At 39.9% G+C, this 27,738-nt stretch overlaps 1 protein-coding gene and 1 pseudogene across 5 annotated transcripts in view; both read right to left on the reverse strand.

Annotated features, from left to right (window-relative positions):
• NCALD (neurocalcin delta) overlaps positions 1 to 27,738 on the reverse strand; it is a 446,431-nt gene that overhangs the window by 321,878 nt on the left and 96,815 nt on the right. For 2 of the 4 annotated variants that reach the window (XM_017528903.2, XM_037738648.1), the window contains exon 2: positions 13,632 to 13,684. The exons of the other annotated variants lie outside the window; for them this stretch is intronic. The gene's annotated coding sequence lies outside the window, so the exon portion shown is untranslated. The remainder of the gene's footprint in view (positions 1 to 13,631; positions 13,685 to 27,738) is intronic. 4 annotated transcript variants of the gene reach the window in all.
• On the reverse strand, positions 142 to 4,111 carry LOC108304646 (annotated as a pseudogene). Its single transcript, XR_001825343.2, has one exon. The product of XR_001825343.2 is annotated as a nucleolar and spindle-associated protein 1-like (transcript).

The raw sequence follows: 27,738 nt of genomic DNA on the forward strand, positions 1-27,738 counted from the left end.
ACTAATAAAAATCATGTTCACCAATACGCCACATGCATGTAGTGTTTTATTCTTTGAAGACGGCTTCTGAAACGTTGTACTAAGTCAAACTGAAAGGTAAAGTTCAAAATGGTTTTTAAAGAGTAAAACATGGTTTTTTTTAGTTATATGAGTTTTATTTTTGCAAATATAGTGAGTGACAGATGGCAATTACAGGAGGCTATTTGAACGAAGGTTGATATGAGCCTTAACAATTTCACCTAGATAAAATATTGATGTCATAACCAAACCATATGGCCCCATTTCATAAAGGGTACTATATTCTATAGACAGTGAAGAGGAGGCCTTTCTACCCCAGCTTACCCTATTCTTGTTATTGTTCAATTTCTACTGAAGCTTGTATAACTAGCTGCCAAAAGGTAAATGCTATTGCCTAGCAGAAGACTGCAATTCTGTTCATACTAGAACCAGCAGGGGGAACTTGACATTAAAAATCTAGGACCAGAATCTAAGGACAGGTCTCTTTAGAAAACTGAGTTGTACAGGGACTTAAGCAAAAACCATCCCAAAGAATTTGAGCTTTAAGGTGATAACATCTTTTCAGAGATCGTAGCACATGAAGAACCCTGGACACGACATAGAATATCAACAGTTAGCAGAAAAAGGTCTTGTGACTAAAGTAGAGAAGACAACAACAACAAAAATTACAAAAGGAAAAAAAGTTCAGAATACAGGAATATTTACAAGATGTTAAAAATTACTAATCTTCAGCCAAAATGAGGCCCCTTCGCACTCCCAGAAGCTTTGCTTTCTTCTCCTTTCATTCTTGCTCACATTTTTTCTGTTGCTCTTCCTTTGTCTGGAGACGGGGTTGTTTGTAAGTTTCCTTGTGGAAGTTAATTCTGTTGACATGTCCATTCAGATCATTATTTTCTTTAGATTGCCCCCATGGTTTTAGCTTTCCTTTGTGTGGTTCATAGTTGAGGGGACGAGACAAACTTCCTTTAAGATCAAACACTGGTCTCTTATTCGAGAATGAAGTCTGCATTGCCTCAGTTGTCAACTTGAATGGGGTAATAACAGCAGCAGAATTCCTCTTGTTGGTCTTTAATTTGTGTCCCGAGCATAGCCTCGCCTTTTGGGGTATTTCCAGACATGGTCACATGTGCAGACCTTCTGGCTGGAGTCTTGGTCAGTGAACACTTATGCTCATTATCTTTAGTAGCAGCTGAAAACCTGACACCTGTTTCAGCTGCAGAGATAGCAGAGCACTTGAGTGACCCCTTCAGACCCAAAGTACTCTGACTTGCAGGGCTATAAGACTGGCCTTGCGAGCGTCATTGGCTGATGGGAGTAGAAGCCACAGAGAGTCTTCCTTTTGGAGGTACTGGAGTCATGACTCCTCCCTTATTGATGGGCTGCTGCTTCAGTTCACCGATGGAATTGTGTTCTTCAAAATGTTTCTTTTCCCTCTTAATATATTGATCAATGGACTCTATTTCCTTAAAATGAGCTTCATGAAGCTTCTTAAAGTTTGGAGTGGTGATTGCAGTTCTTTTATTTTTTCCAGGTTTGGATAACTCATCTGTGTAGAGATATTTCTTTCTTTCTGAAGGTATCTTTGAATCTTTGTTGCCATTTATTCCACATTTTCCTGAGGAAATAGCATTCTCAGCTCCTTGGTGCTCATCTGGAGAAGAAACTTTTGCAGTAGCTCTGAGATCCTGGCTTTCCTGCTTTTCATGATTCTGGAATTCAGTGGGATGACCTATTTTTATCTCTGAATGATCCTGCTGGGAGTCAGGGTCCACACGGACAGTCTTGTGCCTTCTCCTTGTTTTGGTGGCATGGCCAATTGGCTCTCTCTCGGCTTCTTCCTGACTGCTGATCTGTATCTCAGTCTCATCACAAGAGGATGCGGAAGTTTGACTTTCATCCTGATTCTCATTTCCTTTTCTTGCCTCACGATTAATGTGGCCTTTCAAGGCTTTTAACAACTTGTCTGCCCTCAGGTTGGCCCAGAGACCCAGACTCTTGGCTAAGTTCTGCAGGTCTCTCTACTTGAGGGAGTCCAGCTCCTCTAGGGAGGGGACGACCATCGCGATTAGAAATTCCGGCAATACTCAGAGAAGATGGACCACCCTACTCCAGTAGCAGGGCTCAAATCCCTGGTGCCACCTAATTCCCTAATCAAAAAAAAAAAAAAAAAAGTGAAGAGGGGTAATTTTAAAAAATATCTGTCTCTGCCTCACGGTGTTGTTACTCCATTGTGGCTCAAATAACAATGGATATAAAAGTGTTTTGAATACTGCCAAGTGTTACAGAAATGTCAAGCAATAGAAATTAACGACTTAGTCCCTGCCTACTAACTCTAAGGCAAAAAGCTGGTGGTCCAATGACCTTTCTGTTAAGCACAAATTTCACACAATAAGATTGTATGAAAAGCAGTCCTTTCAAAGATTTAAGCTCTGTTGCTTTAGAGTTAGCAATTAATGAAAATTAGATTAACATCAAAGTACTGTGTCAGAAAGGGAGAGGTTGCCTGCGCAGAAAGTGGATCTGCCGTTTTATTCAGGGTAGACCTGTTTTTGCTTCAGTCTCCCTGAATAAGGGTAGTTAGACTCTCCTCTGAGATTTGAAGGGATTTCTTAGCTGGGGTCCTTCATATTTTTATTTTACTTGAAAAGAAGCTTCCAGGTCAGAGATGAAAGAAAAGCTGCTCCAAGTCAGTGCTGGAGCATAAAAACTGGTAAGCAGTTTTCAGCAAATAGCTCATAGAAGATTATGCTTGAGAGAAGTTTTGAAGATCAGATTTGCTGTTTCAGATAAATACAGTTTTTATTCTCAGCCTGCAAGGTAGAAACTGTTCTATTGAAGCAGTTTACCATCTTTCTGTCCAGAAAAATCGATAAGCTTCTAAAGGTTCTCTTTAGATGCCATGGTAACCACATGATTCAGGTCAAGTCTTTCATGTCTGGGATACAGCTTAAAGAATTTTAAAATGCTACCTGAGGAAAAAAAAAGCTCTTATAATAGGCACTGCTGGTATGTTTAAGCTGGACATGAGACACATTCCCTTCAAAAGCACAATTGTAAGGCTCCACTGTGTCCGACGGTACTGGGCAGCACTTGGGTAGCCAACATGAATGTAAGACACTATATCAAGGGACCTACTGTGGGTGTTGTGGAGTCCTGATGAGGTAAGTAAGCAACGATGAGGAAGGGACCCCACGTTGCGGAGGGCTCCACTATGAGGAGAGCAATGACCAATTGTTCTGAGATATAGCTAATCACAAACATGTAGCCCCCCCCCAGCAAGATGCTACAAAACTTCCCTCCAACCTCTGCCTCTTTGTAGACATTCCCTTCTCTGTATGCTGCCTATTGCATCCTTGCGATATATTTTCATACTTTCTCTAATAAATCTGCCTCTTTTTTTTTGGTTTTACCTACAACCGTCTTGGTAAATTCCTTTACCACCCTTGCCACTGGCCCCAAATAGTTGCTACCTCCAACAGGTGTGGCGCCCAGGGACCAACAATTATACAATATCCAAGAATACAGAGTAATTATGACATCATAAAGTCTGAGCTTTTTAAATTTAGCTTTTTAATCCAAATTTTATTCTCTAGTTTTTGCTGTGACTTCAACTGTAAAAGTCTTTCACGAGGATTATATTGGTTAAATATAAACTTGAGAATCAGCTGAGTGTTGAGCAAGGGAACAGTAGCAGGATCAGAAAGTTTAAATTGTTTATGGGGCCTTCAAATGCACTTAGCCTGAAAACCCAGGAAGAGTAAAAGGAGAGCTGTCAGCCCATGGGAAGGAAGAGAAACTTTGGCTTTGCTGGTAAGGCAAATTACTTCCAGCATGTGGGTCTCTCTGAAATCCCCTGGAGATAATAATTTCCCTTTACTTGAAAGTAATGAACAATTATCAGGTGATGGGGACTTCTTCTTCGTCATCATTGTGTATGTGGGTGTGTTTATACCACATAAGATTGCATCAGGAGACACTTTGGAGGTCACCATACACACAAACAAATGAGCATCTTAATCATTTCTATGTATGTACAAGAAAGTTGATAATTTCAACCAAATGATCTTCACAGATCCCATGAATGAGCCGTGAATTTTTCTTCAGGAAAAAATACACAAGAGAAATGTCATGTCTGGTCCCTTTTTTACCATGTGTTTGAGAAGGCAAAGACAGACCCACAGGAAACATGGACAAGAGACATTGTTTGATCTCTCTTGACCTTTTCCCACCCTCCATTTCTTTCTTGACCTTATGGAGTCCCCTTCAGCTTCTACCTATCCACCATATGCATTAACCACTTTCTCTGTCTTTATGTTCAATCCCTACTCTGCTGACACAAGCACAGATACACCTTGGTATTCCTTCTTTCTGTGCCCAATCTGAGAACCTTATGAACTCTCCATAGATCCTCAATATTCTTATCCTCTTATCTTTTCAAACCTGGATCCATCCTGCATTCTTTACTCTCTGTTCCAACATTGATAACTCCAAGAGAAAAGCTACACAACCTTACAGATCCCTTCAAGGAAGTCATGAGTTCTCATTTAAGAATGTTAACTTCAAAAAAAAAAAAAAAAAAAAGAATGTTAACTTCTCAGTCAGGATGTAAGTTTCTTGAGGACAAAAACTGTGTCTCACACTTCTTTGTTAAGCCCAAGAGTACCCCCTGAAGGCTCAATATATTTTTGATGCAATTAATTAATACCAGAAATAAGGAACTAGGCCGGGTGCAGTGGCTCACGCCTGTAATCCCAGCACTTTGGGAGGCCGAGGCGGGTGGATCACGAGGTCAACAGATCGAGACCATCCTGGTCAACATGGTGAAACCCCGTCTCTACTAAAAATACAAAAAATTAGCTGGGCATGGTGGCGCGTGCCTGTAATCCCAGCTACTCAGGAGAATTGCCTGAACCCAGGAGGCGGAGGTTGCGGTGAGCCGAGATCGCGCCATTGCACTCCAGCCTGGGTAACAAGAGCGAAACTCTGTCTCAAAAAAAAAAAAAGAAATAAGGAACTAGGAGGGTCAGTACTCATTTGACAATCTTATGTATCAAACTTTCCTTCCTAGTTTATGTGTAAATAAAGTAAGTATGTGCTATTCCAAAATAATTCCAAAACATAGCCTCAGAAGAGACTACACCTAAAAATCAGCTTGTAAAAGTTATTCTGTGGATTTTAGAGTTATAAAACTCTTCATGCTTATTTTATAACTCAAAATATTTTCTAATTTAAGATCATCCTTCCTGTTAGGTAAAGCAGTATAACGAGCTCTTACTATACTGTATGAGAAACCACATTTAAAGTTTCACCAAATAGAAACTCATCTTCAGGTCATATTTGTATCTCTCCCATGGAAAAACAAAAGGGTCTTTCCATGTTAGTCAGAAAGGCAAATATCAAAGGAATCCTGAAATATCTCATTTCAGAGAGAAGAAAGTCAAGGTAATGGCTACTGTGAGGTATAAAGTTTCAATGGGCAAAGCTACATTGCCCTGAGGGAGTCCTGGGTACTTTGAGTCCACACTGGGAATGCAGAATGCTCTTCCCTTGAGTCAGTGGCAATCTAGTCTCAGCTGTGTGGGCACTGCTGCTTTGCCAAGCAAACTGTGCTGCAGGTCATGAACCTAATACCAGCTTGGCAGGAACAAGCCCGAATGTTGCCTGATTCTTCTACAAATGTAGTAATATCTAACAAGCAACTGATTGGACAGCATACGATGTCATTTTCTCTAATTAAGGAACTCTCAAGAAAAACCAAAATAGCCACAGAGCACTGTCAGCAAAGCAATCAGTGGCGACAATTAGCTGTCAACTCCAACTCCTGGGCTGAGCCTCGGGTAGGGAGCCGGGCTAGTTGCTAAGCGTTTCCAAATCAGCATTACCTCAGGAATCAAAGATGACAAGGACACAAGGAGAGGCCAGGGCCTGCTACACACCAAGAGCACCTGCCTCAAACCCTCCTCTAGTGTGGGGAGTAGCAGGATGTGTAATCACAGGCGCTACTGCCCAGTCATCTGCATTTGCTTGTTGGTTTGTTTCTTGTGAAGCAATGCAGATGGTTCTAATGATGAATCTTGCAGTGAGCTTCTGAAGAAGCTGAAGGCCTAGTGGCTGTGGTCCTTGCTGTTTCTTTACCCTGAGTCACCCTTCCTCTTTACCTGAAGCAAGTCTACCCATTCTTTAAGATCTATAGGCAGTTCATGCCCATCTCCTTTAAAAGGACTTCACAACTGCAAAACACACATGAATTTTCCCTTTTCTCAGCTTCCATAGCAGATCACCACACTGCGAGGTCATTAATAGCAGGAGTTGAAAAAACATATAAAGCAACTAAAATAACACAGTTGCCACAATATGTAATAATATAAAACAGTCAGGTATTTTTATACATACACACATATGCCTGCACTCGCTCGTGGCTCACTCTATCTCTCACAAACACACACACACACACATACACATATATAGATACATAATTATTACAAGAAAAAGCATTCTCTACTTTTCAACATTCCTCCCTGGGCACATTAAACAAAACTGTTTATCTTCTTGAAACTACTAGAAGATGGTTCTTCCACTTCACTATATCCTTCCATGCTTCCTCAAGGGAGTGAACTGAATTGCTGAGACTGAGAGTGGGTAAGGGCATGGTGGGCTAGGTACATCCCTATGAGCTCAGAAGCATGTATTTCTCTTTTCCATGAAAGATTTCAGCAATCAAAGTAATAGGAGGCTTCATTATAGATGAACCTGTTTATAATTTAAGCTCATTCTCCAATATAGCAGCACTGGTCGTACTACTAATACTTAGCTCCCTGTTGGTCTGATGTCTGCATTTAGTTCTCCATCCATAGCAAGCCAAACCACAATTGCTTTTGCAGAAAGAACATGCCCAACTTAAAGATACATTTCTCAGCCTGCTTTGCAGCTAAGGGTGATCATTGAGATTATGGCAGAATTCACTGACCAGGGCAACCAGAACAACTCTTTACCTGCGCTGACTCCACAGGGTGGCACAGCCTTGTGCCCTCCTCTGGCTCCCTGCTTGGAACACATAGGTAATGGTCCCAAACTGAACAAGATAAGTTAAAAAAATTAATGATGTTGCCAGAATGTTTTGACTTCATGTCTCTCCCTAAGCAGGGAAAGGAATGAGCTTAAAATACTTAAGTCCAAAAACAAAAGGAAAGACAAAAGGAAAGCAGGTGCTATAATCAAGAAATCACGGCTAGCATTGTCTATGGAATTAAAGGAAAGAGAACAGCTTAAGAATTTGGATAAATGTAAAATTAACCTTTATCAAGAGTTGAAAAAACTAGAATTTTGGCAGCACACCCCTTTCACTGAATAACAAGATACTCAAAGTTGGGAAGATTAAAAAGTTGAGAGCTCTTGGCAAGAACCTTGTCAGAGGAACAGGTCCTTGCTACAACCCTGTGGGCCAGGTTTTTGAAGCATCAATAGCAACTTTATGCAGGAACCTGCTTCTTAAGTTAAAACCAGTATGAAGAGGGCAGAATAGCCCTAGGAAGCAGGTTTCATGTGGGCCTCTGTCCATTTTGGCTGCTATAATAAAATACCATAGATTTTGTGGCTTACAAGCAACATTTATTGCTCACAGTTCTGGAGGCTGGGAAGTCTCAGATTCAAGTGCCAGCAGATTCACCATCTGGTGAGGGTCCTCTTCCTGATTTATAGATGGTACCTTCTTGCTATATCCTCATATGATGGAAGGGGCAAAATTCCCACCAGTTTCTTTTATTAGGGCATTCATTCCATTCATGAGGGCTCCACTTTCATAATCTAATTACCTCCCAAAGACTCTCACCTCTTAAAACCATCTCTTTAGGGGTTAAGTTTTAACATATGAATTCTGGGGATTATAAAAACGTTCAGATCATAGCAATAGGTCTAAAAAAACCTCTTTATGAGAGAAAGCACCAGAAAAATCCCTGCTACAAAAAAGAGTTAACGTTTTTAAATGCTAGGAGCACAAAGCTCAAAAACAATGTTGAAAAATAATAAGTTTTAAATAAGTGTTTCAATAATTAAATTGATAATTTAACTAGAAAATGCATTTAAATGCCTTAATTCTGTGCACTATACCCCCAGATTATCCTTACAGTAGAGTTACCTTCACAATATTTTGACTTTGAAAGATTTTAATCTCAAATACAAAGTCGACTACAAAAAACATAGAAACCATGATTATGTAAAACACCAAATCTAGTGCATCCTAAACATTCTAGTACACAAGAATCACTCAGGGATCTTGTTGAAATGCAGATTCTGATTCATCAGGTCTGAGATGGAACCTGTGATTCTCCATTTCTAACAAGATCTCAGTGAGTGCAGATGCTGCTGGCCCCTGGACCACCCTTGGAATAGCAATAGAAAGGATGTAGATGATTAACATATCCAAGCTGAAACTTGAAGTGATGCTCCCGAGATGGCTAGGATATCAGTAAGTTCTGGAATTAGAATGATGCACTTCTTGACACCACAGACAACAGTAGTCCTTCTTTTGGATCTTTAATTGTATACCCCTCTTCTGAGAATCTGTAAAGTTCTCCAGAATGCCCATTCTACTGTCTCATTTTTTTTTTTTTTTTTTTTTGAGATGGAGTTTCGCTCTTGTTACCCAGGCTGGAGTGCAATGGCGCGATCTCGGCTCACCGCAACCTCCGCCTCCTGGGTTCAGGCAATTCTCCTGCCTCAGCCTCCTGAGTAGCTGGGACTACAGGCACGCGCCACCATGCCCAGCTAATTTTTTGTATTTTTAGTAGAGACGGGGTTTCACCATGTTGACCAGGATGGTCTCGATCTCTTGACCTCGTGATCCACACACCTCGGCCTCCCAAAGTGCTGAGATTACAGGCGTGAGCCACCATGCCCGGCCCTACTGTCTCATTTTTTGCCTTTTTCCATTTTTCTCCCTTTCTCATCACCCTGTCTTGAAGGTATTTATGGCAGGGAGAAGCCAATCTTCCTCTCTCCTTTACCCAAGACCTCAAAATAAAGCTATTCTATTGCAACATTCCTGCCATTGTAGCCATGTATTTCCTGAGAAGGAACAAAGAAAACTGCCAAACACAGCCAGACCAAGAAAAGAATAAAATTTAAGTCTTCTCAGTTTTCCTATTAAGTTTTAGATTGTAGTTTTATTGACTTCTTTTGATTCAGTTTCCATTCATTTTTGAACGGCAATTGTATTTACAACCAAAATTTTTCTTCAAACCAGTGACTCTCTTAAAAAGTTGCAACGACATCCATGTAAGATACAGAAAACCATGGAGAACATCACTCTCACCCTAACAACAAGAAAAGCTTCATCATCAACAAAATCATACTCGTATTGAGCCCATTAGAGAGCTAAGGACACAAGGCAACCAAGTGAACTAAGTTTGCCAAGAGTGACATGTCCTTCCAAAGTGAAAGGGGTCACACAAACTGTCCCCTTTGGCAGGGCACGGTAGGAAGAGGCAGCCATCATGAACGCAGGAATAAGAAAACAGCTAAAATGTTAATGAATTTCTAAAGGGCAAGTGCGGGCTAGTATGACAGTTATCACTGGGAGCCTCAGAAACATGAGATGAGCCCCAGGTCTCCCTCAAGCTTTTTGCCAAGACTCTGCAATGAACGGTCATTTAAAAGAAAAAGGGTGGGGCTGGAGATTGGGGAGTTCTCCTTTTAGTAGGGCACAGGCAAGAAATTCCATCCACTTCCCAAACTTCATTTCATATTAAGCAAAAGCTTTCAACAACTGGTAGAGAAGCAAAACACCTTCCTAGCCCCAAGGCCCAAGCAAAGATCCACTGATTCTTGAAAAGCTGTAGAAGCAAAAGCCTGCCATCTGCCCTAAGGGAAGGAAAAGAAACTTGCAGGTCCAGGATCCTGCACTGACATAAACAAGAGGTCTGTTACCATTAAGGGAGGGGCAGGAAACTCTCTCCCACACAAAACACTCCACAGATACACGGCAAACCTTGGCTGCCTTGAAGAAGAGCAGGAACACTAACAAAGCTCCAGTCCCAAGGCCCAGAAACATAAGGCCTACCTAAGACAGGGGCTGATCCAGGTGAACTGAGAACTCACCACCACCTCCACAGCTCTGCCCAGCACAATGAACAAGAGCAATCTACTGCCAGGAGAAGAGCACAAACATGGAGAGAGGTCCCCTTTGTGGAGCAAGAGTGAAGAGTCTGCTGAAAGCTAAGGATGAAGCTTAGACATGGAGAAAAACCCTCTGGCATGCCAAGCATAAGGTCACTGCAGTCGACCACTAGAGAACTTTGGAGTCTGATACACTGAAAGTAACTACAACAATCACAAATTCAACTCCACCCAAACTCAGTACTAACTACCAGTCTTGTTAACTACTAACAAGATTGATTCAACCCTTCATATCAACAATCTTACAGAAGAAAAAGTATACCCAATCTGGGTAGCAATATCATTTACTTTGTTATCTACTGCTCTTCTACACTGTCCCACATGCAATCAAAATTACAAGACACTCAAAAAAGCAAAAGAAAGAAAGAAAGAAAGAAAAAACCTTAACTCATTGTCAAGATAAAGCAATCAACATAGCTAGAAAGAGAGATGGCCCAGATGTTAGAACAATCAGAGACTTTAAAATAGCTATGATTAAAATAGCTATGATTAATATGGAAAAGAAAGAGAAAATGCAAGACAAGATGAAGAATCTACATGAGAGAGGGAAGCTATAGAAAACAAACTTAAAGATAGACTAATAGAAATTATCCAAACTGAAATCCAAAGAGAAAGAAGAATATTTTTTTACAAGCAGATCATGCAAGAGCTGTCAAACAGTATGAAATTGTCCAATATGCATATAATTAGAGTAGCAAAGAGGGGAGAGAAGGATAGAGGTGTAAAGTAATTAAAATGGGGGAAGGCTAACTTTTTCAATATGTGGTGCTGGAAAATTTGGACATCCATATAAAAAGTTTTTCTTGATCCTTACCTCACAAAAGACATAAAAATTCCCTCAAAATGGATCACATAACTAAATATAAAGTTTAAAGCTTTAAAATTTCTAGGAAAATCTTTGCATCCTTCGTTTTAGCAAAGATTTCCTAAATAGTACTTAAAACTGCTCTTCCATTTTTAAAAATTCATAAATTTAAATTCACCAAAATGAAAAACTTTCTACTCTTTAAATAATACTTTTAGAACTTAAAAAAAAAACTAGAGACTGAGAAAAGGTATTTGCAAAGCACATATTTAATAAAGTATTTGTATCCAGAATATATTCCAATTAGCTACATATCATTAAGACAAATTATTTTTTAAATGGATGAATGATTTGAACAGAACACAGAAGATTTGCAGATGGCAAAGTAGCACAATATCATTAGGGAAATGAAAATTAAAGCCATGATGAGATAATACTATACACTCCAATTGTTAAAATTACAAAGAGTGATAATACCAAGTGCTAGAGAAGCTATGGAGCAACTAAAACATTCACATATTGCTGCTTGGAATGTAAAATGGCACAGTCATTTTGGAAACAGTTTGGGGATTTTTTAGAATAATGTTTAACATATACTTGCTATACTTTCCATATGATACAATGATCCCACTCCTAGTAATTTACCCAAAAGAAAGGAAAACATATGTTTACACAAAAGCCTCTTTATGAATGTTTGTAGCAGCTTTATTCCTAGTAGCTAAATACTGTAAACAACCCAAATGTTCATTATTTGGTAAATGGATAAACTTGTAGCATATCATTCAATGGAGCTCTTCTACTCAATAATAAAAAGGAATAAACCACTGATACTTATAAACAGCATGGATGAATCTCAAAAAAAATAAACCAATATGCCAAGTGAAAAAAATCTGAAACCAAGGCTGCATACTATATGATGCCATTTATACATTCTGGAAAAAAAGGGAAACCATAGAGAAAAATCCAGATTGTGGTTGTCAAGGGCTAGAGTTAGAGGGAGTAGATTTACTACAAAGGTGCACACTTTCAGGTGTTAGATACTTTCTACCTCTTGATTGTGAGGTAAAACAATGATTACAAACATTTTTCAAAATTTATCAAACGATTTATTTTAAGAGAATGAATTTTACTATGTGTTCATCATACTTCAGTAACCCTAATCAAAATAGATACATAGTGCCGTGGCAAAAGAATGGTGCTTGGTCAACTGGATCTTCACATAAAAAAAAAAAAATTTGTACTTCACACCATGTACAAAGAAATCTATTCCAGATACATTATAGATAGAAATGTAAAGGTTAAATAATATATGAAATTCACAAAACAATAAATTTCTGTTCCTAAAAAAAGAATGAAAAGGTAAACCACAGAAAAAGAGAAGCTATTTGTAATACATATTTCCTACCAAGGATATATCTAAAATATATATTATTAAAAATGCCTACAACTCAGTAAGAAAGATAATTTAATTTTTAAAACAACCCAATTTTTTTCACATTTTTAAGACCTGAAAGGGCTTCTCACAAAACAAGATACCCAAATGGTCAATATACAAAGTGGTGCCTAACCTCATTAGTCTATAGGGAGATGCAAATTTAAACAATATGATATTACTACATACCCACCAGAAAAGCTTAACTAAAACAAACAAACAAACAAACAAAAACGGAAAACACCTTGTTTTGGAAAATATGTGAACTAATTAGAACCCTCATACACTCCTGGTGTATAAATTTTTAAACTGATACAACTATTTTGGAAAACTGTTTGATAGTATCTACTGAAGCTGAACATATGCCTGCCTTATGATCCAGAAATTCCCCTCCTGCATATATATTCAACAGAAATATGTATATGTAACTGAAACTGTAACAAAACTGACTCAAGAAGAAATGGAAAACCTAAATAAATCAGAAACTAAATCAGTTAGTAAAATTTCTTTTCTCAAAGAAAACATCTGGCCCAAACTGTTTTACTGTCAAGTTCTACCACACATTCAAGCAGCAAGTAATTTTAATATTTTGAAAAGCATTCCTGAAAAAAAAATCACGGAAAAAAAATTTTTTAGCCAATCTCACTTATGACTAACGCTTAGCAAATTAAATCTAGCTAAGTATAGAAAACATAACACATCATTACAAAGTTGGTTTTATCTCAGCAATGAAAGGTAGGTTAACATTAGAAAATCCATTAATGCAAACTAAAATTAATAGATGAAAGGATAAAATCATTTGATCATCTCAGGAGATATAGAAAAACATTTAATAAAACTCAACATCTATTTATGATAGAGATTTTAGCAAACTAGGAATAGAAGAGAACACCTTAAGGTGATAATGAATGTTTTTAAAATACTTGCATCAAATGAATGTACCATATTTAATACAATTTGCCTACTGTTGGAAATTTATATTCTCTCCTTTTCATTTTGTATTATTTTACTATTACATGCTCTGATGAACATTTTTTGTGCATGTTAAGTTACCAGTTCCTCAATTTCCTCATGTATAAGATGGGAATAAGACTCAGAGGGCTAAAATGAGGATTAAATAGAATATTAGGTTTATGTGTGTCTTAGAGAATCTTGAGAGAAAGTGTTGTTTATAAACCTAAGAAAAACTTGTTCTATATTTACCTGGTGGTGGATCTCTCACAGCACACTGCAGGCTCAAATAAGAAGAAATCACTCTGTCAAAAATGAAGTTATTGTCTTAGCTTATCAGGAACTAAGAAAAAGTAATTACAAAGTCTAAATACATCTAATAGAGTTCTCTTAATATGTTAAAATAAAAATTTTAAGTCTTAGTATTGTACCACACTTTAATATGCCACTATTTCTTTATTATTGATATATAAAATAGTATCGTTTCTACAATGAGAGTATACTATCTGCAGAATGCAATCAGTGATGGGGATTATTGCTTGCTCCAGGATTCCCTTGTATCATTTGCTATCATCTGCTCATGCCACTTCCATGCCTCTACTCAAGTGAATATGACTACTACCATGCTTGATTCATCTGTGATATAAAGCACTTGGTTCTGCACAGGAGTCAGAGTGATCATTCTAACATTTAAGCCTAACACTCTTCGCCTGAAACCCTTTCCACTATTTTCTCTTTACCTGTGGATAAAAGCCAAACTCCTTGCCATGACATCTAAGGCACTTCATCATTTAACATCTGCCTAGTTCTCTAGCCTCATCTCTCATCTCTGGACCATTGCCTGACCTCCAGCTACTTCAGACTTCCTTCAGTTCCTCCTCACCCCTTGCCAGCTCCCAGCATTCATACACACTGCTCCCTCTAGCCAGGACCACATTTTCTCCTTCCCCACTCACCTCCACCTCATTAACTCCCTACTTGTTCTTCCATTCGCCACTTAAGCGTCACTTCTCCAGTCAGGCCATCTGCTGCACTTGACCATCTTGAGCTCATTTATTGACACTCCCAAAGAAGACTTCACTTTTTCTAACATCATATACACAAACGTGTCTCAGTATTTCATTTATTCCCTGTAAGTTCATAGATCACCTCTGTGTCTTTCACAGCTGGATCCTCAATGCCTAGCCCAGGACTGGTCTCACAGAAGACATTTAATAAATATTTATTGAGCAAAAGAATTAATAGAGCCATCCTCAGTCCTTAGCTTTCCAACTCATCTTTTGATTCATGCTGATAATTTAGTAACTTTCCTACTATATTTCATTAATTAGGACTCACTGATTATAGAAACAATACTATTTTATATACCAATTATAAAGAAAGAAGTGGTGACACATTATAGTGTGATACAATGCTAACCTTAAAATTTTTATTTTATACATATTAAAAGAGCTCTATTAGACATATACATGTATTTTTATGATGCCCATAAAAAAGGAAAATATAACAATATGAGTGAAATAAATTGGCTTATGTATTCACAATTCAGAACCACAGTATTAACCAAACAATATTGTTCTCTGTGCCACAAAAAGCACTAATGATGTGGCATTTTTTAAAAGCACATTCAAGTGTCATATTTGGGACTTTCTTCTAAGCTGCTGACATCTTTCCACAAGTGTTGATGTTGGCAAGTAAATCTTACTAAAAGGTGTCAGCAGAAAATTTCAGGCAACACCTAAGCCATAGATTCCTCCCTTAAATGGTCATTCGATGGATCACTGACTGAAACGAGAGAGGTTTCCATTGTCTGGTCATGTGACCGGAATTACCAACTTCATACATGCACAGGCATTGCAACTACAACACAACTACCACCTGACCAATTACAATAAAAGGTGCTTCTGGTTTCACAGCACACCTGTGGTATCAGAGTATTAAAATGTACGGAAAAAAAAACAAAAAATATGTTTTAGAAATATGAGAGTTCAAAAAGGACTCTTCAGAGAACTTAGGAAAGTTAATAAAGGAAGAATACAAATTCCCTCTCTCTCTCTCTCACATTGACTCACTCGTGGTCAGAGGCATGACCACACACTCCACCTCCTTACACAGTGGAATGGGGAGGTGGGAGCCCAGGGCACCAGGCTGAGGTAGGTTGAGGTCAATCAGCCCACAGGCCTCTAGCCAAGCCCTGGCACCAGGTGCCTCCACTGTGAGGAAAGAGACACTTTCTGACCTTCTGCTAGCCCAGTGGATGACAGTGCCCTCTCAGCAGAGAATCTTCTCCCTACTTTTTTGTCTTACTAAAATGCCATTTTTAAGGACGCAGCTTTTTGATAAACAGAAGCTTCTTAGGCATGTGCCGTCACATCGAAGTAGAGAGGATGGGAGTGCCAGAGGTCTCCTAACTCCCATTCAGCACTCTAGGACTCAGGATCTCAGGTTGGAAATACTCAACCATGTCTGGGAACACAAAGAGGAAGGGGACACAGCCATAAAAGCCATAGCCCTCTCTGTGATTCAGTTTCCTCATCTGTAAAACGGACATACAGAATTAGATGATGTACTTGTACAGGGTCCCAGCAGAAAAAAGACGACACACTCAAATGGAAGCTTTAATGCAGGGAACTATCTGCAAATAGGGTTAAGGGAACCACCAAGAGGCGGTGATGCAGGTGCCTCCCATTGGCCAAATCCAAATAGAAACCAGAGGCCAGGGGAGCCCATTGATGGGCCCCATGGAGACTAGCCTCCCTGGATCCAGAAGAGTGTGGAAAATGGGGAGGGTGGGTCTGAAAGGGACAAACAGAGACTCCCTGCACAATCATCTGAGTCCCCACAGAAATGAGAATGATTCAAGATTCTATGATCATTTCAGTAAAGCATTAAGCTTTTCAATAGCAAGAAGATATTTATGTTTTTTCCAAGGACTTGAGGAAAATCCACCAGGATGCAATTTTTCATCATTCCATGTGCTTAGCTCAGATAACAGCACTCTCTCGCAGCTCTTGGAAATGGTTCAGATTGCGAACACCACACTCTACAGACTCTGTTTTTCTCTGAGCTCTTACAATGTAAAGGGATTCTGTTTTGAGCTGGTATTGATGTTTTCCCCCCGGGCTCATCCTCCAGACCCTTTTCTTTTCAGAAACAAGATCTTGCAGTGTCCACTACCTCACAGAAAACAGGTTCCAGCAGAAGCAAAGCAAAGGCTTTTGGCTTTCTAAGCCAAGCCCGCAGAGTCTCAGAACATAGTCAACATGATGAACTAGAGCAATGCTTACCACCCCTCCCACACATCCAGACCAGAAACCATTCTTTTCTGCTGGGGGAAGGTATGGAGAGAAAGCTAGAACTGTGTAGTCATTGTGATTCCTGAGAAAGAGGCTTCTGGTGAATCCATTTCCCCAGATCCAAGCCAGTAAATGGTAAGCACCACATGGTTCTTGTCCTCTTTCCCCTCACAACTCATTTTTAAAACTCTCATTCTTTCCCTTGATTGGGCCAGTACTCCAGGTATCACCCACCCCATGACACACCCTCCCTTCAGTGGCAACCAAGTCCCATCGACACTCTCTAGTCATGGGGTGCTTGGTCCTAGGGCCAAGGTATGAGATTTGTCATTTAAAAAATAAAAGATCCTTTCAAACATTTCATTTGAATAAATAGCTGCTTCTAAAGAAGTTCCTAGCATCACCCACCCTAAAGGCCCAGGCAGTAACGCTGACCACAGTTTCTAGCATCTGTTCTTTCCTGAATTTGGAGATGATGCTATCTTCCAAAGCACATAGGTTTTTGCTGTAACCATTATACTGAAGTCCAACTAGGCAACACTGGCCATTAGAGAGATGTCATACTGTGCCATGAAAGCTCTCTCAGAATAGACAGGAATCACACTGGGTTAGAACAAAAACTCATTTAGAATAAAACAAAAATAAGTTTTCAGAGAAAAACATCTCTTTTTTACTTTCAAATGAGTCAGATGACTTTCATAAAGTGAACGAAGAGTCTTTGATTTCTGACCAAAAAAAAAAAGTTAAAAATAAAATACAAGGAGGACAGAGGCTGCCCATTCTGAAGGGGGATCTACCAAGGGCAGGGAGCTGGGTGTCTTGCAGACTAACTTGACCAAATTGCATAACCTCTCTGTCTCATTTTTTTCATCTGCAAAAATGCCAGGGATTTGAATTAAAAGTGTTATCAAGGTCCCTTCCAGCTCTAATAATATATGGCCCTCAAGCTAGGAAAGGGGCTTTCCAGTTATAAGATCAAGGATTTGCCATAGAAAAATGAAGTTAAGAAGGAAGATCTGCCATTATCAGCTAAGCAGGGCTCTAGTCTGACAAATAACAGAAAAGAAGTGCTGTGCAGATCTTGTCGTCTGCTGTGTTTCCATCTCGATGATACCATACAAACGGGCTATTCCAGGCATCTCAAGAATGCCCCAACCATAAAAGGAATTCTCCTAAGTGGACCCTCTGTGACATTACGCAGGACTCCTCTTGACAAAGCAGTTTCATCCAGCTTCAGATTCAACTCTATATGATAATATTACAACTGGATGATTTGACAAGTGCTGAATCTAATCCTTGTTGCTCTTTTGCCAGAGTTCTTACACAAAAGAATACCAGATGTTATGCTTGCATATTTCATGGGAAACTAATGGGAAAAAAAATAGAACACAACAAGCCTAATTGTAATATTTAATGGTTTTTGAAAAGCCACAATCTAAACATACCAGAAATACCACATTTTCAAAACTGTGGCAAAGTTAAATGTCTCTCAAACACACACAAAAAAAGCCTGTCATAAGTAATTCCAAATAAAGTGATCTGTCAATTGTAAAATGCAAGCACTCCTTTATAAATAGTTTACGTGCTTTCAACTCGCTTAATAAATACCATGTTAATAGATCAAAAATATTCAGAGAGAACCTCTTCAAGCCCAGTCAACCTGAACTAATCAGTTGCTTATGCAACATCAGGCTGGATTCCCTTATCATTTATTGGGTACAAATCAAACTTACCAGGAGCAAGTCAAAACCATCGATTGCTCCAAACAATTCCTTCTCTTGCTATCCTTTTCCACTCATCACATAGCCAGGAGCCTGAACACCATTTAATAATCCTCTTCCTCCTCTTCTCACCAATAACCAAATCCTGTAGATAGTGCCGACTGGGCATCTTTGTCTTCTAGTCTCCACCCCGTTTCCATTGCCTTAGATCAAGCCTTCGTCTTCTACCTATTGGACAACTGCAAGATCCTCCAGGCTTCAGCATCTTCAAGTAATTAATTCATTCTTGAGATTTCTCTTTCTCAAATACGCTTTCGATATATCACGCCTCTGATCATACTCACCCTTCAATGTCTCCCTGTTGCTTCTAAGAAGAACTCAAAATTCACCATGATGTTCTCCCTCACACCTCACATTTCAGCCTTGTCAAGTTGCTTTGTTTTCCAATTATCAGGATACTTTGTTTTCCATGTCCTAATACACCAACCACTCCCCATCCCAACTCCAAAAAGGTCCATCTGATAATTTTTTTTCTCAAGAGAAAAACATCTTCCCTGGGCCCTGTATGACCTGTCCCCTGCTTCTCTCTCAGCCTGACCCTACCCTCCTCCCGGGCTTGACTGCAGCTATGCCAGCCCTCTGTAGGTTCTGCTTCCCTCCTCAGTGGAGACATTTCAACATGGAGGCTCCTCGCTAGATACTCTTCACTCGCCTAACTTGAACTCATTCTTCGGGTTCATTATGTGACTCGGGGTCAATGTGACTCTCTCAGTGAGACCCCTCGTGACTCCCACTTCAAAAGGAAATCTGGTCTTTGCTACATGTTCTGCAGTTCACTATTTTCCTTCATTGCATTTATCACTTTGATGGTTATATATTTAATCATGAGGTTATTATTTCAAAGTTCATCATCCTCAATGAATACTCACTTCTGTGAAGTAGATATGCTTCAGGTTCAAAGTATATCTCCAGAGGTTAGCACAGTGCCTAACACTCAATAAAAGTTTAAAAATCAATGAGTGGCCGGGCGCGGTGGCTCAAGCCTGTAATCCCAGCACTTTGGGAGGCCGAGGCGAGTGGATCACGAGGTCAAGAGATCGAGACCATCCTGGTCAACATGGTGAAACCCCGTCTCTACTAAAAATACAAAAAAATCAGCTGGGCATGGTGGCGCGCGCCTGTAATCCCAGCTACTCAGGAGGCTGAAGCAGGAGAATTGCCTGAACCCAGGAGGCGGAGGTTGCGGTGAGCCGAGATCGCGCCATTGCACTCCAGCCTGGGTAACAAGAGCGAAACTCCGTCTCAAAAAAAAAAAAAAAAAAATCAATGAGTGGTAGCTCCAGCCTTACTCCCTCTGTACATAATTTTCTGTTGTCCCCCACTATGCAGGTAGAAAAGATCACTGCCTTCCTAGTAACTCAGCTGTGCCCTGAACAGAGTTAAATTGGAGCACCCATGATGTCTAATGCATTTCCATCATATTCTTTTTTCTACTAGACTACAAACTTCTCATGGGCAATAGCCATGTTATATCTTTGAGGCATGGATTCTTAAGTGTAACGACAGGTATGCAGAGGGGTAACATATGTCTGCAGGTATAAATTTTGAAGGGTGCCACAAAAATGGCAGTATATTAGTCTATTCTCACACTGCTCTAAGGACATACTTGAGACTGGGTAATTTATAAAGGAAAGAGGTTTAATCGACTCACAGTTCTGCAGGCTTGGGGAGTCCTCAGGAAACTTAGAATCATGGTAGAAGGAAAAGCAAACACATTCTTCCTCACACCAGCAGCAGGAAGAAGTATGAGCAAAAGGGGGAAAAGCCCCTTGTAAAACCATCAGATCTTGTAAGAACTCGCTCACTATCATGAGAGCAGCATTAAGAGTAGCTACACTCATGATTCAACTGCCTCGCACTGGGTCCCACCTACAATACATGGGAACTACAATTCAAGATGAGATTTGCGTAGGAAACACAGCCAAGCCATAACATTCCACCCCTGGCCCTTCTCAAATTTCATATCCTAACAATTCAAAACACAATTATGCCTTTCCAACAGTCCCTCAAAGTCTCAATTCATTCCACCATTAATACAAAAGTCCAAGTCCAAAGTCTCATCTGAGACAAGGCAAGTCCCTTCCACCTATGAGCCCGTAAAATCAAAAGCAAGTTATTACTTCCTAGATAAAATAGAGGTACAGAAATTGGGTAAATACACCCATTCCAAATAGGAAAAATTGTCCAAAACAAAGGGATTAAAGGCCCCATGGAAGTCTGAAATCCAACAAGGCAGAAATTAAATTTTAAAGCTCCAAAATAATCTCCTTTGACTCCATGTCTCACATCCAGGTCACAGTGATGCAAGAGGTGGGCTCCCATGGCCTTGGGCAGCTCCACCTCTGTAGCTTTGAGGGTACAGCCCCCCTGTCAGCTTCCTTCACAGGCTGGTGTTGAGTGCCTGTGGCTTTTTCAGGCACACAGTGCAAGCTGTCAGTAGACCTACTATTCTGAGGTCTGAAGAATGATGGCTCTCTTCTCATAGCTCCATTAGTCAGTGACCCAGTGGGGTCTCTGTGTGGGGGCTCTGACCCCACATTTCCCTTCTGCACTGCCCTAGCCGAGATTCTCCATGAGGCCTCTGCCCCTGCAGTAAACTTCTGCCTGGACATCTAGATGTTTCCATACATCCTCTGACATCTAGGCAGAGGTTCCCAAACCTCAATTCTTGACTTATGTGCACCTGAAGACCCAATACCATGTGAAATCTTGGGGCTTGCACCCTCTGAAGCAACAGCCTGAGCTGAATATTGACCCCTTTTATCCACAACTGGAGCTGAAACAGCTGAGATGTGAGATACAGGACACCATGTCCCAAGGCTGCACGGAGCAGGGGGGCCCTGGGCTTGGCCTACAAAACCATTTCTCCCTCCTAGGCCTCCAGGCCTTTGATGGGAAGGGCCACTGTGAAGGTTTCTGACATGCCATGGAGACACTTCCCCACTGTCTTGGTGATTAACATTTGGTTCCTCATTACTTACGCAAATGTCTGCAGCAGGCTTGAATTTCTCCCCCCACCCCCAAAAATAGATTTTTTCTATCGCATTATCAGGCTCCAAATTTTTCAAACTTTTATGCTCTGTTTCCTCTTGAATGGTTTACTGCTAAGAAATTTCTTCTGCCAGATATCCTAAATCATCTCTCTCAAGTTCAAAGTTCTACAGATCTCTGGGACGGAGGCAAAATGCCACTAGTTTCTTTGCAGAGCAAGAGTGACCTTTACTCCAGTTCCCAACAAGTTCCCCATTTCCATCCGAGACCAACTCAGCCTGGACTTCACTGTTAATGTCACTATCAGCATTTTGGTCAAAGCGATGCAACAAGTCTCTAGGAAGTTTTAAACTTTTCCACATCTTATCTTCTGAGCCCTCCAAACTGTTCCAACCTCTGCCTGTTACCCAGTTCCAAAGTGGCTCCCACATTTTCGGATATCTTTACAGCAGTGCCTCACAGCCGGTAACAATTTACTGGATTAGTCCATTCTCACAGCTGCTATATGAACATATCTGAGACTGGGTCATTTATAAAGGAAAGAGGTTTAATTGACTCATTTCTGCGGGGCTGGGGAGGCGTCAGAAAACTTGCAATCATGGTGGAAGTGGAAGCAAACACACCCTTCTTGGCACACTGGCAGGAAGAAGTATGAACAAAAGAGAGAAAAAGCCCCTTATAAAACCATCAGATCTGGCCAGGCCCAGTGGCTCACGCCTGTAATCCCAGCACTTTGGGAGACCAATGTGGGTGGATCACAAGATGAAGAGATTGAGACCATCCTGACCAACATGGTGAAACTTCATCTCTATTAAAAATACACAAATTAGCTGGGCGTGGTGATGTGCACCTGCAGTCCCAGCTACTTGAAGAGGCTGAGGCAGAAGAATCACTTGAACCCAGGAGGCGGAGGTTGCAGTGAGCCAAGATTGCACCACTGCACTCCAGCCTGGTGGCAGAGCAAGACTCCATCTCAAAAAAAAAAAAACCAGCATCAGCTCTTGTGAGAAGTCAGTACTCACTATCAAAAAACGAGCAACATGGGGGCAATTGCCCCCATGATTCAATTACCTCCCACTGGGTCCATGGGGATTATGACATGTGTGGATTATGGGTGTATAATTCAAGAGATAAGATTTGGGTGGGGACACAGCCAAACCGTATCAGGAAGCAAGATAATTTTGTACTTCAATCTGCACGTTACATTTTTTTCAACATCAAATAATAAACATGAACCTACTGTGCTTTTTTATTCACCATCAAATTCTAGCTGGAATAGGGAAAAGAGTGCAAATATATGACATTGCTCTGGAGTACCAGGCACCCTCACTGTGCCACTAGTCTATTCCCAGTGTCTAGCATAGCACATGCCTGTTATAGGTACTCAGTAAATGTCTGATGAACAAAAAAAACTAACCAAAAAAAAAACACTGAATGATAGAATGAAAAGTGAATGTTTCTTTTCCTCAAATAGTTTACCATTAAAGTAATAAACTGAAGACATATCAAAATTTTGAAATCACGGACATCTTCTTATATTAGGATGAAATCAATGAAATTGCTGCTTTTGTAGGGCAGCTTTATGTAGTTCAATCTATTACTCAGATGTGGCAGTGTATATGCATACATTTTTCCATTATGTTTCTTTATAACCTTTTTCCATTTGTAGAAGATAAGTTGCAGTGAAAACAACAGGGGTCTATAACCAAAGTGACTGTATGTCTTGGTTTGCCTGACTATTGTGGTTTAAGCCTATTTCCCTGGAATAATTATTTTGCTATTATATTCATATTCACTATAAATATTTCACCATCAAAAGTGACCCAATTTGCATAATAAATTTCTGTGATCTGCTAAAATCCTTTTAGGACATCCTAAGTCTTCAGACTCTCACCATAAGAAAGTTGCTCTCCCTATCAATGTTAATACTTTCTCCTTTAGAGAGAAAGGAGCATGTAAGATCAGAATAAATGCTGGCTGCCCAGAAAGCCTAGATATTCCACAAGGGAAGGTCATATTCAGGGAAATGCAGTCCAAAAGTAACTAATAAGAATAATTTTACTTGTACCATTTATTGATTTATCTTTTTAGAGATAGGGTCTCACAATACAGCCCAGGATGGAATGCAGTGGCACCATCATAGTTCACTATAGTTTCCAACTCCTGGGCTCAAGGAATACTCCAGCCTTAGCCTCCCAAGTAGCTGGGAATAGAGGTGCATGCCACCACATCCAACTAATATTCTTAAACTTTTTATAGAGATGGTTTCTGGCTATGTTGACCAGGCTGGTCTAGAACTCCTAGCCTCAAGCAATCCTTCCACCATGGTTTCCTCAGGCAAGGGGATTACAGGTGTAAGCCATCAGTGCCAGGCCCTTGAATCCTACTGGTCCATAAAGAATACTAAAGAGGGTCCAATACATAACCCACAGCAATAATTCTTTTTTTCTTTATTGTACTTTAGGTTCTGGGGTACATATGCAGATCATGACAGATTGATGCATAGGCACACACATGTGTTTTGCTGCCTCCATCCACCTGTCACCTATATCTGGCATTTCTCTGCATGTTATCCCTCCCTGACCTGCCACACTCCCCCCACCTGCTGTCTCCCCCTTAGCATCCCCGTGAAAGACACCAGTGTGTGATGCTCCCCTCCCTGTGTCCATGTGTTCTCATTGTTCAACACCCTCCTATGAGTGACAACATGTGGTGTTTGATTTTCTGTTCTTGTGTCAGTTTGCTGAGAAGGATGGCTTCCAGATTCATCCATGTCCCTACAAAGGACACAAACTCATCACTTTTTATGGCCGCATCGTATTTCATGGTGTATATGTGCCACATTTTCCTTGCCCAGTCTATCCTTGATGGGCATTTGGGTTGGTTCCATGTCTTTGCTTTTGTAAACAGTGCTTCTATGAACATAAGTGTGCATGTGTCTTTATACTAGAATGATTTATAATCCTTTGGGTATATACCCAGTAATGGGATTGCGGGGTCAAATGGAATTTCTATTTCTGGGTCCTTGAGGAAGCACCACACTGTCTTCCACAATGGTTCAACTAGTTTACACTCCCACCAACAGTGTAAAAAGTTCCTATTTGTCCACATCCTCTCCAGCATCTGTTGTCTCCAGATTTTTTAATGATCGCCATTCCAACTGGCGTAAGGTGGTATCTCAATGTGGTTTTGATTTGCATTGCTCTAATAATCAGTGATGAGCATTTTTTCATATGTTTGTTGGCCTCATATATGTCTTCTTTTGAATCGTATCTGTTCATATCCTTCACCCACTTTTGGATGGGTTTGTTTTTTTTCTTGTAAATCTGTTTTAGTTCTTTGTAGATTCTGGATATTATCCATTTGTCAGATGGGTAGATTGTAAAAATGTTTTCCCATTCTGTTGGTTGCCGGTTTGCTCTAATGATTGTTTCTTTTTTGCTGTACAGAAGCTCTGGAGTTTAATTAGGTCCCATTTGTCTATTTTGGCTTTTGTTGCCAATGCTTTTGGTGTTTTAGTCATGAAGTCCTTGCCTATGCCTATGTCCTAAATGGTTTTGCCTAGATTTTCTTCAAGAGTTTTTATGGCATTAGTTCTTATGTTTAAGTCTTTAATCCTTCTGGAGTTAATTTTAGTGTAAGGTGTCAGGAAGGGGTCAACTTTCTGCTTTCTGCATATGGCTAGCCAGTTTTCCCAACACCATTTATTAAACAGGGAATCCTTTCCCTATTGCTTGTTTTTGTCAGGTTTTTCAAAGATCATACGGTTGTAGATGTGTGGTGTTGCCTCCAGGGCCTCTGTTCTGTTCCATTGGTCTATATCTCTGTTTTGGTACCAGTACCATGCTGTTTTGATTACCATAGCCTTGTAGTATAGTTTGAAATCAGGTAGTGTGATGCCTCCAGCTTTGTTCTTTTTGCTTAGGATTGTCTTCACTATGCAGTCTCTCTTTTGGCTCCATATGAAGTATAAGGTGGTTTTTTTCCAGTTCTGCGAAGAAGGTCTTTGGTAGCTTGATGGGGATAGCCTTGAATCTATAAATTACTTCAGACAGTATGGCCATTTTCATGATATTGATTCTTCCTAACCATGAGCATGGAATGTTTCTCCATCTGTTTGTGTCCTCTCTTATTTCCTTGAGCAGTGGTTTGTAGTTCTCCTTGAAGAGGTCCTTTACATCCTTTGTTAGTTGTATTCCTAGGTATTTTATTATCTTTGTAGCAATTGTGAATGGGAGTTTGCTCATGATTTGGCTCTCTATTAGTCTGTTATTGGTGTACAGAAATGCTTGTGATTTCTGCACACTGATTTTGCATCCTGAGACTTTGCTGAAGTTGCTTATCAGTTTAAGGGGATTTTGGGCTGAGGTGATAGGGTCTTCTAAATACACAATCATGTCATCTGCAAATAGAGACAATTTGACTTCCTCTTTTCCTAATTGAATACCCTTTATTTTTTGGCTTGCCTAATTGCTCTGGCTAGAACTTCCAATACTATACAGAATAGTAGTGGTGACAGAGGGCATCCTTGTCTAGTGCCAGATTTCAAAGGAAATGCTTCCAGTTTTTTGCCCATTCAGTATGATATCAGCTGGAGGTTTGTCTAAATAGCTTTTACTGTTTTGAGATATGTTCCTTCAATGCCTAGTTTATTGAGAGTTTATAGCATAAATGGCTGGTGAATTTTGTTGAAGGCCTTCTCTGCATCCATTGAGATAATCATGTGGTTTTTGTCTTTGGTTCTGTTTATGTGGTGGATTACATTTATAGACTTGCATATGTTGAACCAGACTTGCATCCCTGAGATGAAGTCTACTTGATCATGGTGGATAAGCTTTTTGATGTGCTGTTGCAATCAGTTTGCTAGTATTTTATTGAAGATTTTTGCATCTATGTTCATCATGGATATTGACCTGAAGTTTTTTTTTGTTGAGTCTCTGCCGGGTTTTGGTATCAGGATGATGTTGGTCTCATAAAATGATTTGGGAAAGATTCTCTCTGTTTGGATTGTTTGGAAAAGTTTCAGAACGAATGGTATCAGCTCCTCTTTTTATGTCTGGTAGAATTCGGCTGTGAACCCGTCTGGATCTGGACTTTTTTTGGTTGGTAAGCTATTAATTGCTGCCTCAACTTCAGCCCTTATTGTTGGTCTATTCAAAGTTTCAATTTCTTCCTGGTTTAGGCTTGGGAGGGTGCAAGTGTCCAGGAATTTATCCATTTCTTCCAGGTTTACTGGCTTATGTGCATAAAGTTGTTTGTAGTCATCTCTGATTGTAGTTTGTATTTCTGTGGAATCAGTGGTGATATCCCCTTTATCGTTTTTTATTGCATTTATTTGATTCTTCTCCCTTTTCTTTTTTATTAATCTGGCCAGCAGTCTATTTTGTTGATCTTTTTGAAAAACCAGCTCCTGGATTTACTGATTTTTTGAAGGGTTTTTGGGTCTTTATCTCTTTCAGTTCTGCTCTGATCTTAGTTATTTCTTGTCTTCTGCTAGCTTTTACGTTTTTGTTTTTGTTTTTGTTTAATCTTGTTCCTCTGGCTCTTTCAATTTTGAAGATAGGGTGTTGATTTTAGATCTTTCCTTGCTTCTCATGTGGGCATTTATTGCTGTCAATTTCCCTCTAGACACTGCTTTAAATGTATCCCAGAGATTCTGGTACATTGTTTCTTTGTTCTCCTTGGTTTCAAAGAACATCTTTATTTCTGCCTTCATTTCATTGTTTATCCAGTCAACATTCAAGAGCCAGTTGTTCTGTTTCCATGAAGCTATGCAGTTTCTGAGTTTCTGAATTCTGAGTTCTAATTTGATTGCCCTGTGGTCTGAGAGACTATTATGGTTTCCATTCTTTTGCATTTGCTGAGGAGTGATTTACTTCCAATTATGTGGTCAATTTTAGAGTAGGTGAAATGCAGTACTGAGAAGAATGTATATTCTATGGATTTGGAGTGGAGATTTCTGTAGATGACTATTAGGTCCGCTTGGTCCAGATCTGAGTTCAAGTCCTGAATATCCTTGTTAATTTTCTGTCTCGTTGATCTAATATTGACAGTGGAGTATTAAAGTCTCTTATTGTATGGGAGTCTAAGTCTCTTTGTAGGTAGTTAAGAACTTGCTTTATGTACCTGAGTGCTCCTGTATTGGGTGAACATATATTTAGGATTGTAAGCTCTTCTTGATGCATTGATCATTTTACCATTATGTAACACCCTTCTGTGTCTCTTTTGGTCTTTGTTGGTTTAAAGTCCATTTTATCCGAGACTAGGATTGCAACTCCTTTTTTTTTTTTT

This window comes from Cebus imitator, unplaced genomic scaffold, assembly GCF_001604975.1.
Source record: "Cebus imitator isolate Cc_AM_T3 unplaced genomic scaffold, Cebus_imitator-1.0 Scaffold56, whole genome shotgun sequence".
Taxonomy (NCBI): domain Eukaryota; kingdom Metazoa; phylum Chordata; class Mammalia; order Primates; family Cebidae; genus Cebus; species Cebus imitator.